General features: G+C 24.4%; 1 long non-coding RNA gene across 1 annotated transcript; it reads left to right on the top strand.

The window, feature by feature from the left end:
* Nucleotides 1–2122: 2122 nt before the first annotated feature.
* Nucleotides 2123–13511, top strand: LOC145837067 (uncharacterized). The gene is made up of 4 exons (XR_014369906.1): nt 2123–2241; nt 5529–5600; nt 10487–10617; nt 13040–13511. It is a non-coding gene; the product is annotated as an uncharacterized LOC145837067 (long non-coding RNA).
* The last annotated feature ends 443 nt before the right edge of the window (nt 13512–13954 follow it).

Here is a 13954-nt window from a genome sequence, read left to right as displayed (position 1 = left end):
TTGCAGACTAAAACTGCAAAAATAGATTATTTCACTAAAAATTTATCTTCTCCTCCGTTTTTTGAGATTAGGTATTTTAAAAGTCTGGGCCAGAGAGAACCTTGTATACACTAAACACATTTAACTTTGATTATAAAAACTACAATGTGCAACATTGTATCTACAGGTAGAATTTAAAAAACAAATTTACCACTTCTGTATCAAAACAGATCCTTTCTATTTTTTTTATAAAAATATCCTTTAAAGATTATCCTTTTGAAACAGTTAGTATTTTATAATCTTAAACTAATATATCTACAAAAAATTCAACTTCACAAACTTCATACAAATTTTGTCTTAAATATAAGTCCATTAGCAACCAGAGAAAAAGCACATTTTCAATTTATAACTTAAAATTTATTAAAAAAAGAAAAAGAAAACATGTGAGGCTCACAACTAAGGTCAATGGATTGGTGTGCAGAAGGACCTTTCAGTCATGGGCTGCGCACCATTTGCTTGTGACTAATACTTTGAGCTAAATTTAAAACCAATAATAAAAAGTAAAAAATAACCAAAAAACTTAACAACTATTTATACATACAATAAAAAAAATGGAAAGCACTTTTTTTAACCTATTACTGCCAATATTGACCGTGGAAACTATAGTCTACCATGGGCTCCGCCCATACTGTCTCCTACCCTAAATTTTGATTTTTACATCATTTAAATTTTACTTTTCCCTTTCTACAAGAGCAACCAAAAAATTGCAATAAATAACTCAAAAATAAATAAAAGGAAAGAATTAGTAAATTCACTACAATAAAATGTTTAGTATAATCATAATACTTAAGAGCACCATGTATTTCAAATATTGTCTAGAAAAATTTTCTATATGTATGTAGGTAAAAATTTTAAATATTTGCTTAACTGTTTTATTGATTTGTAAACTTGTTTTATTGAATAAAACAATTAACATGTCCAACCAGCATAAAGTTTGTTTTAATTTAAGTAAATTAAATGAAAAACGTAAAAAAATGTCTAAGTGCAAAAAAGAGTTAAAAAATTTGCTATGTTTACATATAAAACAATATTCTGGAAATTTTAGTTTGAAGTTTATTAAGTTAATTTTTAAGATATAATATGTATAAAATGAAATGATAAAATACTTTCTATCAAAAGGAATAGACATTTTTTTAACTAATATACTATGAATTGAGCTGTTTGATTTTTTCTATATGGTGAATAAATATCAGTCTCAAACTCTACTCCTTATTTTATTCAAACAATGAAATTATTTTAATTATCTTAAACTAACAAACAAGATTATTATCAACTTAACCTTTTTAGTGACAGTTTTTAATAAGATTTCTAAATATTTTTTAAGGAAAGAACTGATTGTAATAACTTTACTTTTATCATTCAACAAGCTTAAAGCTAAAATTTAAGTTAATTTAAAACTTATTTTGACAAAAAAATTCATTTTCATACATTAATTTCAGTTTACTAATTATTTATGCTGTTTTACTCTTTATTAAAGGTTACTTTAGAGCAAGAAGCTATTACTAGATGAGCTAAATGTTTGAGTCACCAGAATTTAAAAATTTTAAAGCTTTTAAAAAAGGGGGTTTTATATATTCTAAAAGCAATTTTTTTATCAAAACGGCAATATTTTTTTCCATAAGCTTATAGTGTAAAATCACTTATCGCAATTATTTAAGGGCTAAAAGCTAATTTATTACCACCTTCCAAAAAAGCAATTTTTTTACTAAGATTTATAGCTTTATAGCTACTTATGGTAACTGTGAGAATAAGTCTTAATTATGCTAATATGAGTAATATACTATTAAACACTATTAGAAAATAATCACTTAACTAATTAAAAAAAATATTTATAAAATAAAAATATATAAAAAAAAGTAAATGTGAAAAGTGTTGATTATTGATTTTAATTAGTACTGTTTCTTGTTTGCAAAAATACGTTAAAAATTAACAGTACTCATAAATAAACCTAATGCTCAATAAATTTTTTGGCGTTTTGTGAGTTTTGAGCATACTGTGTAAAAATTCCCCTTATCTAGGAAAACATAGTTCTAGCTTATTAATTAAATTATGCTCAACAACCAATTAATTAAAAAGTTAGCTAAGAAGCAGTAAGATATGTTCACTAAAAATGAAAAATAGTATATTTATTTGTTTTTAGTTGTAATCAGGTATCTGGCAATGTATCAACTGTAAGATGACTTAGGCTTTCATAGATTGTTTGTAAGTTTGATATTTAGATTTTTATCAATTATTAATTTAAAATAAAAGCTCACTTAAGTTTGCCATAAATACTTAATCTTGTTTCACAGCATACATTTCAGAAATGTTAGTCATGAATAAATTTTCAAGAGCTGTTATTAGAACTAACATCTACAGCCCATTTAACTGAATGTGGTAGTACTGTTATTTGTATATGTGTTGGCCATGTGATTTGATCTTGCAATATTTACTTAAAATAATCTGTTTCTGTTTTAAGTACAACAGTTCTGATTAAGAAGATTATTTTAGCCAAGCTAATGCACATATATAATAGAATTAGCCAGTTTTTTACGTCCTTGACAAGATGTTAAACGGTATCCGTGGTGTATGACTCAATAAACGAAAGGTTCTTTGTGCACCAAGTCCTAGGACCAAATACTTTGATATTTTTTGTCAAATAAAAACCTTGAACTAAAAAGTGTTAGTAAAAAAAAAGCCACTATACTTGTTATTTCACAGTAAAGTTCTAATGACCATACAATTCAGACTAAAAAATACATTAGTTAAAACAAATACAATAATGTGTTATTACAATAAAACGTTAAAAAACATCTGTTAAGTCTTAGTTGTTTACATAAGATTTATTTGTAGTAAAAGTCTGGACTAACAAAATTTTAGCCCAAAGAGACACCAATTAATTAGTTATTTAAATAATTTAAATTATAACTTTATGCTTGAAAGGCTTTTATTTTGTATATATATGTAAATGTTCAAGTATTTTATTTCATTTAGGTTGTAAATGATCACCTGCCTCACAAGTAATATTTCACAATGGGACAGTGACAATTGATTACCAAAAATTGTTTTGATTAAAAAAAATAAGTTTTACATAAAGGTTACTAAGTTTTTTGCTTTCATGTTTTTTGCTTAATTTTATATAAGTATATATACATATCATATATGATAAATTTAAGGGCACAGGGGGGATAAAACACTTTTTCACAATTTAAGGCCATAGGGGTGTAACACACTTTTTTCACAAAAATTAACTTTAGCTTTTATATAAAAGCTTTAAATACAAACTAGAAGCCAGTTTTTATAGAATTTAAAAATATCATTTAACTTTTGAGACATTTTATTTATTATATAAAGTTTCAGATACAAATGTATGGACCACAAATTTTTTGGAGTCAATTTTCTAGGAAATTTTAAATTTTACTAAAAATCTATCTTCTCCTTCATTTTTTAAGCAATCTTCTTTAAATTTTCAGGAAATGTTCCTTATATTAAAAGTAAACATGTTAGTTGTGAATTTTAATAAATTAAAAAAAAAAAAATTATCACAAAAATTAAAAAAAATTTTTTTTTTAATTTTTAAATTCTAAAGTAATTTTTTTTTATTGTATAAAGATTAGACTACAAGTTTGAAGAAGATTGCTTGAAAAATGTAGGAGGAGATAAATTTTAAATAAAGTAGTCTTTTTTTTGCAGTTTTAGTTTTCCCTTTTCATAGGGAACCTATTATGCGGCCCGACTTTGACTGGTCATATCTCAAAAACTAATTTGAATTTTTTTAAATGGTAAAAAGCATTTTGAAGCTTAGAAAAACTCTATAAAATAAGATCAACTTGTAAAAAACATGGCTTACCCCATGGCCTTTATCTTGTTTTTCATAGTTTTTAGAAGTTATAAGATGCTTTTTACAATATTTAAGTATATAAAATAATTATTGAGATATAGCTGGTCAATCTCAAAGTCAATGATAGGTTCCTTATGGGAAGCGCAAACTAAAACAGCAAATAACTAGAAATCACTAAAAATCAATCTTCTACGTTTTTTGAGATAATGTGCAATATTTAAAAAATCCTGTTGGAAAAAATTAAGAAACAGTTTTCAATATAATTTTTGTTTTTTAATATTTTTTAAATACTTTCTGACAGAATTTTCTAAATATATTAAGGACAACTCCCTGAAATTTTAAGATAGTTAACTCAAAAAACGAAGGAGAAGATAGATTTTAGTAAAATAGTCTATTTTTGCCTATTTAGTTTGCGCCTCCCATAAGGAACATATTGTTGCCTGTGAATTTGACCAGCTATATTTCAAAAATTGTTTTGAATTTTTAAAATCTGTGAAAAAAATTTTGTAGCTCAGTATAAACTATATAAAATAAGATCAAATTGTACAAAAAATGCTTTCCCCCTATGCCCTTAAAAGCAACCAATTTTTGCTATGTTTCAGTTCAAAAGTTACTAATTGTTCATCATAAATTTTGATTGAAATAAAGTATTTGCAAATAACAAAAGATGTGAAAATTTTTTTAAAATCCCTCAGATACTTATTTTTTTTGTTTTTTATTATTTTTAATTTTTGTTGTTAAATATTGTTTGGTGTCCATTGAAAAATAGCGTAACTTAATTGATAACTAAAAGCTATAAAATATTTTTTTTTTTTGAGAAAATATTTAAATAATGCTTGGAAAATTCTTTAAAAAGTTAATAATTTTTTAGTTCAAAATTTTTAATTTTTTTTTTATCTTAGTTAGATATCCTATAGCCTGAGAAAAAAAATGTGGTGTCCCTAAAACATTTCATATAATTTATTTAAAATATCTCTCTGTTTTTTGTTTGATAAAAAGTGCAAATTTTAATAACGAAAATGCATAAATACTAAGAGTTTTCTTATAACTTATCTTTTTAGTTATTAAATGGAAATTATAACTTTATGAAATTATAAGGTTATATGAAAAAAAGCCTCAGCATTTCAGATAATTCAGTTAAATGATGTTATCTTTAATTTTGAAAATTAAGAAATACTTTTTGTACAGAAAAGTAACAAAAATTGTCCACATTTAGACATACATAATTTTTTTAAATATACTTTAAGTAAAAATAAACAAAGTCAGTTTTGAATAGAAGAAGCCCAGTTATATCCACTAATGTATAACTTTTGACATTGAAAAATTTAATTATCACCTTATAGTGTGCTATTTTAAAATAAAAAATATGTGCTTATTTTTTATATAAGTTGTAAAACAAGTAGTATTAAAAAAATCTCAAGATATTTTTCTAAAACTTGTGCTCGCTTACTCTAAAAAAGAGAAAGGTTCTAATATTAAATTAAAAGTCACATTGGAAAAGTTATAGCTAAAATTGTATTCAAATATTTTTTTTACAACTAGTTTAAAGAAAAAGTAAATTATTTTAAGCTTATACTTAAAGATTTTAAATAAGGGTCAATGTTAATATTTGTCAAAAAATGCCTGACCCAATATGCCATTTAATAATTTTGAATTCTTTCTTTTCTAGTATGCTTTTTTGTGGAACCTGATGAAGTGACCTACTTGAGTTTCTCTAAACAGTTCTACATTATCAAAATAGGTAAGTGTTGTTCCTTACTTAAATTCTTAAGTATTGATTATGAGACCATTTGCATAGAAATAAGAATTAAAAAACTAGTTTAAAGATAAATTAAGTTAAAAAAATTTCTTTGTCAGATTTTTTTGTGTATTTTCTTTGTGGTTAAAAAACTATTGAATTCTATTTCTTTTTACATTTAATAAGCAACTTTCTTTTAATTATAAGAAAAAAATTCTTACAATACTTCTAACCGTTTTGTTAGAACTATTTGTTTTGTTATTTATTTAATAAATAAATTTGTAAAATCATTTTAAATAAGGTAATATTGTAAAATGTGAATTTTATTACAAAAAGAAAGAGTTAATTAATATGTGCTATTAATCGTAAAATTATTTAATCGTAAATTAAAATTATTATTTAATCGTAAAAAAGATGATTGAAAGTTGAAAATATTTTTCTTTAAAGAATTATAAATAATCAATATTCCCTAATGAGTAGACTGAAAAAATTTAAAAAAAGATTTCTATTAACCAGTATGAGAGTAGATTTTTAGTAAAATAGTCTTATTGTTTTGCTTTTAAAGTAACATTGAATTCTTTTAATCTTGATCAAATTAAAAAACACTTTTGCTTAAATCAGGGTTTCCCAATTGAGTTAATACCACCCCTTTTTAAGTCATTTTAGTAAGTCAAGGGCAGTTTTGAAAGTTAATGCAATGAGGGGGCAACAAACAATTTACACTAAATGTTTTGGAGTTTGGAATGAAGAGTAGAAATAATAGGGAAATACTAAAGCTTGGGACAGTAACTTGTAAGGCTTCAATATCAACTTACACTAGGAATTCTTTGGTTTCTATCAAAAGCCAGAAAAAAAAGAATACACTACTTTTCAAACTTGGTAGTCATTTCAGTCTTTTTATTTATTTCATAAATAATCCCCTAGTTTAAAAGAAAATAATTGATTTAAAGTGATGATGCTTATTTAAATTGTTTTAATGTCTGAGAATATATTTCTAGTCATATATCGACATGAAAAAGTTTTTGCTCAATGTTTTCAGAAATTAAAAGCAATAAATTCTTTTACAAACTTGCTTACAATGTGTATTAAAAAGTGTTCTAGAGCAAAGAAAAAAAAGACTTAAAAAAAAAAAACAATTAAGGGCATAGAGAGTGAGGTTAAAATTTTTTTTGTCACAATTTAATTTATTTTATATTGTTTTTACTAAGCTACAAGATGCTTTTTACATAGTTAAAAATTTTTAATTAATTTTGAGATATAGCCGGTCAAGGTCGGAGGCAACAATAGGTTTTTTATGGGAGCCGCAAACTAAAACAGCAAATAACTAGAAATCACTAAAAATCGATTTCCTCCTATGTTTTTTGAGATAAGTACCTCAAATTTTCAGGGAGTGTTCCTTGCTATATTTAGTTCTGTGGGAACAAAATTATTAAAAAAAACATTATAACAAAAAAACAAAAAAAAAAAAACATAGCTTTTTATTTCTGTTTAGGGCACTTTATGAAAAAAGTTAACACTCTTTTAAATAAAGATATACAATTTTAAAGTACACAACCAAGTTAATTAAATAGATAAACATTGTTGTTTTTTGTGCATTAGTACTTTTTAGCTTCAAATCATATTGCTGTCCCCTATCTTCAAAAAACTTGTAGTCAAACAAACATTTTTATAGTATGGTAAATATAGCAAAATATATAGCAGCAAAAATAGGCTATTTCACTAAAAATCTGTCTTCTCCTACGTTTTTTGAGATAACTACCTCAAATTTTCAGGAAATGTTCTTTGCAATATAAATATTGCAAGCAACATTTCCTTAATATTTGAGGTAAATATCTCAAAAAACGTAGAAGTAGATAGATTTTTAGCAATTTCTAGTTATTTGCTGTTTTAAATTGCGCCTCTCATAAGGATCCTATTGTTGCCTCCGACTTTGAAAGGCTATATCTTAAAAAATATTTTCAATTTTTAGAATCTGTAAAAAGCAACTTGTAGCTTTGTATAAACTGTATAAAATAAGATCAAAAACCAAAAAAGGGTGTTAACACCCCTATGCTCTTAACCTATTTAACATTTTAAAAAGTGTTTGTATTATAGTATACTTGTAGGAATTATACTTTAAAAAAATGTAAAAAAAAAACTATAACCAAGATGGATAAAAAAATTATTTTTACTAAAACAAAATTTCACATCAAATTTGTCCTACAAGTTGTTTGAAGTTTACATAAATTTGGAATGAGAAAAATTTAAAATGATTAGATTTTTAGTGAAATGAACTAGTTTAACTCATTTAGCTTTTGCCTTCCATTAGGAACTTATTAAAACTTTAAATAATTATATTCAAAATGTTTCTTTTTATCTAAAAAGTAGTAGAAACAAGTCATAATCTAGTTTTATGTATTGTTAAGGTTAACTAAAAAACAGTGCATTTTACCTTTTTTTATGGCCTTGTACTTTTAATTGAAAATATGATTTAAAATGTGCTCTTACTCAGATTTTTACTAATATATTTAATTTTTTAGTGCATATTTAAGTCGTAAAGATTCTTTCTTGTCAAGTTTACATTTTTAGTTTATTAGCTACCAGACAATTTTTATTTCTTGAAAAATTTATAAGTAATCTCAAAGATACAACTAAGAGTTTATTAGATTATTAATGAAAAGCTCAAATTAAAAGAGTGTATAAGTACCATTTCCATGTTTGCCACAACTCAAGCATTTTTTTGTATAAAATTTAACTTTTGCTTGGTTATGAAAGCTTTAATTACAAACTACAAGCCAGTTTTTATAGAATTAAAAAATATCATTCATCTTTTGAGATATTTTTTTTGTAAAAAGTTTCCAATACAATGTATGTACCACGAATTTTTTGCAGTAAATTTTCTTGAAAATTTTAAAAACCACTAAAAATCTATCTCCTCCTTCATTTTTTAACCAATCTTCTTCAAATTTTCAGCAAATATTTGTTACATTAAAAGAAAAAAACGTTACTTATGAATATTAATAATTTAAAAAAATTGATATTTTATGACAAAATTATTTTTTTTTTTATATTTTTACTTAAAATTGCTTGAAAAATGTAGGAGGAGATAGATTTTAAACAAAATAGTCTTTTTTCGCTGTTTTAGTTTTTCCTTCCCATAGGAAACCTATAATGTGGCCCAACTTTGACTGGTCATATCTCAAAAAATAGTTTGAATTTTTTTAAACCATAAAAAGCATCCTAAAGCTTAAAATTAATTCAATAAAATAAGATCAACTTTTAAAAAACATGGCTAACCCCCCTATGGCCTTATACTTTTTATTAAAGTTCTAAGATCAATTTGAACATTTCTCTTTAATCTCAAGCTAGCTTTTTGACTTATGTTTTTTTCTTAAAAATTTTGATTTTATTAGGTTCTTTTCTTACTAATTTGGATTTTATAGATATTCTTGCATTACTAAAGTATACTTTTTCAATGTTTATACTATTTTTTTATTTAATTTTCTGAAAATTAAGGTCACTAAAGCTGTCTTTAGTCCCTAAAAGAGTGACACCCCGTATTTCATTACAAGCTTTATATCCCTCTATATTTTTAATAGGTTCTATTATAGTTCATACAATAATTCGATTACAATTTATTTATTTCTTAATATTTTTTTGCAAACAGTGAAACATTGCTACTAATGCTTTGTTTTAAATTATGAGTTTTAAAGGATAAAAAAAAAACATAAAAGACAAAAACTGTTTTGGTTGTTTATTTAAGTACTTTTTTCTTGTAGTTTAGAACTTAAAAACTATCATCTGTTTAGACTTTTTACGGATTTTTTCTCAGAAGTCAGCTACTTCTAGTCTGCCATGGCCATTATCATTAAAAATCTCTCTTCTCTTTTATTTATGAGCTAGAGACCCGAAATTTCAAGGAAATATTCCTTATACAGTTTGAAAAAAGTATTAAACAATCATGCATTTAAAACATTACAATGTAAGTAATACACTTAGTGTAAAAGTTTGGAGAAGATTGGTTCAAGGATGAAGAATATAAATTTTTAATGAAATAGTCTTTTTTGAGTTTTCCTCTTCTAAGAAAGCACCTTTTCCTCAATTTAGTCTTAATTTATTGAGTTTAATAAAGCAACAAGTTGCTTTTTACAGATTATTAAAGCTCAAAATATTTTTTTACAGATAGCCGTTAATTTCTGAGACTACAATATGTTCCTTATGGGAGGTGCAAACTAAAACAGCAAATAATAAGTAATCACTAAAAATTCATCTTCTACATTTTTTAAAGTAACTACTTCAAACTTTCGGGGTATGTTCCTTGCAATATTTAAAAAAATCTGTTGGAATAGAATTTAAAAATATTAAATAAAAATAATTTTATGACAAAATAACAAAAAAAAAACTGTTTTTTGTTTATTTTTATTATTACTTTTTTTTTTGGATTTTTTTAAACTACTTGCATTAAATCTTTGAAAAATTGGAAGGAAAATTTCCTGAAAGTTTGAGGTATTTATCTCAAAAAACTGAAGGAAAAGAAAAATTATTAGTAAATTTTTTTTTTTTGCGGTTTTACTTTGCGCCTTCCATAAGAAATCTATTGTTACCTCCAACTTTGACCTGCTATATCTCAAAAACTATTTTGAATTTTTAAAACCAGTGAAAAGCATCTTGTAGCTTACTTAAAACTCAATAAAATAAAATTCGACTTGGAAAAAAAAGATTTACCCCAATGTCGTTAACAAAATAAAATAAGCTTGTAAAATCATGGTAGACCTCCCTACTGCTTAAACAATAAAGGGTTTGTTATGCCAAGTTTTTTATTAGAGTATATAAGAACTATATAGTTCCAAGTTAGAGGTTTTTTAAATTTGTTTTTTTGTAACTATTCCAAAATTGAATATAATTTTTAGGAATAATATCTATACTAGCCAGAGTTTTGAAGACAAATTCAAACAACCCTGAGACTGCCAAGGTTTTGAAAAATGTTCAACCTAGCCTGAGTAACCTGAGTGTGTGAGAACCTTGTTAGATACTTACCAAGGTAGTTGTTCATTTTGTTAGACTTTCTGGGCATTCTAAGCTGATTTAGAAAACCCTATGGTTAATTATTACTAAATAACACCTAATTAGTGTATAATTTAAACAATTTTCCTGTTTATCCTCAAATAATTTTCTGCAGGTTTTAAACATATATTCCATTATGCTACTGTATATGTAATAATAGTATTACAAACTTTTTTGAATTTGTAACAAGGTTTGTTGTCATTATAAAACAATGTTAACTTTTACAAATAAGTTGTTTAAAAAAATCAAAACATTGTACTATAACGTGACTTTTAAAATTTTAATAGCTTGCCAGATAGGTAAAAAAAAGTTAAAGTTAATAAATTAAAATATAGTAATTTCTTTTAAAATTTTTACCCTTGGTACAGAAACAATATTTACTTATGGATCTTTTAGATATTGTTAAAAAAAATTGGTATATTTTATAAAAATATAGTAAGATATAGCACTAAATATATTATTGATTATCTGTCTACACTTGTTTTTACACTTGATTGAAAATTTAAAAAGCAATTCTATAAATAATAATTTTATTGATGCATTTAATAAATTAGTTGTAATAAGCAGAATAAGATAACAAGTTTGCAAAAATTCTTACTACTTTTAAGAGTTATTTTTCACACTCCACAAGTCTTTAATTTGACTGGCTTTCTTTTAACTTTTGCCAAGTATTGAATAGTTTAATTATTCTTGGTAATTTTATTTTATGTCTTTGATTTTAAAATCAATGCTTATTACTTGATCATTGATTTAAACGCACTATTTAGAATTTGAGCTTGTAAATTTATTTTATTGTTTATAAGCCACAATAAACTGCTATCTATTTAATTTTTGTATAACACAATCAAGTATCTACAATTTAGTTTAGCCACATAAAGTTAATTGTTAATAATTTCTTTTTTCCATAAAATTTAATTATATTTAAAAGTATTGAACAGTCTTTACATCCTGAAAACTCAGCATTTTATATCTCAAATACCTGACTGACTATATTTAAACCTCATTACTTTTTTAAACTAAAAATCTAACCTGACTAAATATGTACTAAACTTAAAAAATATAACATTTTTGTTATGATGAAAAGTATTTAACAGTGTACATTATATTATTCCAAACACAAAAAGAAGTTAACATTTATTTTTGAACCATATGTAGCTATCTATATTTAAATATTGTTATCTAATTAATTATTGCATCAAATTTAAATATTTGTCAAATTTAATGAGCATGTTTAAAATATTTGAATTCAACTTTTATTTAACAAATTATAATTAAAAACAATTATTCTTAGAAATAAAAGTTTAATGATATCTATTTGAAATTTAAATTTCCAACTCTAAATGTTCTCTACAAACTTTTAAATCTTATTTTATAAGTATTTAAAATTTAATTTGTTGAAATAAGCTTAAATCTAAACTAAATAACTAACATACTTCATAACTCCTTCAACAGAAAGACTTCTTAATTTTTTTTTGTACAAGGAGTACTAAAAGAGCCATAATGTAATCAACATTAGAAATATATGTTATACAGGGCAAGTTCTAAAATTATTACCTTAATTTAAATACCTTTTTAGTTATTTGCACTAACAACAATTTGTCCAATTTTTAATCTGCTATAATAGAATGCATCTTTCATATGTTAAAGTTTGATTGTTTGATTTTGAATGTTGAATCTAACAAAAACCCAACCAATGAATTTGTAAAAAAAAAAGATTTTGCACTAACAACAAAACCAAGAGAGTGACCAAAAAGTTTAAAGTATTGTTTATTTCAACTTATTTATAAAATGAATTTTATTTTATTATAGCGTTTGTTTTGTGTTTTTTTATGATAGACACATTGTTAAAACTGTCTTGTTTAATTTATATGTATGTCGGGCACAGTCAAGACAACAAGGATAACTTGTAAGTGGTAAACTTGTGATTTATATAGAGATATCGTCTCCGTGACGACCATGTACCTGGGGTGGCAGAATGTTTGTCTAGCGATTGTAATATCATTGTTGAAGCAAGTACTGCGCGCTTTGATTAACTAGAAGTAATTTTGTTAAAGTATTTTGTGGTTCTTTTTTATAATATTTACATTAATCAAACTGTCTTGTCTGATTTATGTGAAGTAGTCTCAAATAGAATTAGTACTTATGGGATAGTAATTAAATAAGGTAGGATTTTATTTAATGATAAGTATCAATAAATTAAGTGTACTAACATCCATACCTCAACCAAATCTTAAAAAGCAAAGGACGATAAAATAAAATAAATTTACAGTTTTTCTTATATTTTTTACTTTTTGAATCCATAATTAAATTGATAAAAGCCTTACATCACTATTGATAATAGATTATTAAGTTTTTTATGTAATTTATATACTTAAATACAACCATAGTCTTATATACAGGCAGATGGTATACAACTTGACACGAAGCTGCGAACGTGAACGACCAACTCCTGCTTCAGCTGGCAAAAGCGTAAGGAGAGGAAAATGAAGGAAGAATAACTGGTTGCTATCAATGAAAAAGGGAAATTTTTTTAAATGGGCGAAAAGGAAAAATTGGCAGTCCGTTGAGTGCAATTGGAACTGAAATTTTGGCTTCTTTATGTGAGAACTGTTTTTCCATCTTTTAAATCATTTGATGTATTAATTTTTTAATTTTAACAAAATTATTAAGTAGTTTTACAAATTTTGATAAAAACCAAGTACTAATAGAATGAAGTAAAAAAGCTACTCTTAAACATAACAAGGTTTTACAAACTGTATAAAAGCTAAAACTTTTAATTTTACTGTGGAAATATAAACAAAAAGTTTTTTTCAAATTGCTTTTGATTGAAATTTTTACGCAGCTGAAGCTTGAATTGTTTTTCATTTTTAATATGCCAGTATGTAATTTTTATTAAAAAATAAGCAAGAAATGAAAAATTAACTTCTTTTTTTGATTTTGAGCTGTTTATCTTTGAAACAGTTTTTTGCCTATTAAATACCACAGAGTGTTAATGTTATTTTTGTAGTTAAATTAAAATTAAACAATAAGTACACCAAATTTATTGGCATTAAACTAATTTCCAAACTTATAAAATTTTATTTATAACAAACATTTCAATTGCTATCCATAAAGTTTTCAAATTTGGTAAATAAATAAACCTATAATATTTGTTTTTTTAGTGTTTTGCTATAATTATCAAAGTTTATAATAAGTAATATTGAATAACGAAAATAGACCCAAAAATGTTTTATTTTAAAAACAAGGCGAAAAATTACCAAAATCCAGTGGCAACCCTGGTGGCCATTAGACCATAAAAAGCATTAAAATTAAAA

This window comes from Thalia democratica, chromosome 5, assembly GCF_965202585.1.
Source record: "Thalia democratica chromosome 5, ktThaDemo2.hap1.1, whole genome shotgun sequence".
NCBI classification, from domain to species: Eukaryota; Metazoa; Chordata; class Thaliacea; order Salpida; family Salpidae; genus Thalia; species Thalia democratica.
The sequence above is the reverse complement of the archived record's forward strand: the minus strand, read 5'-3'. Positions and strand labels throughout refer to the sequence as shown.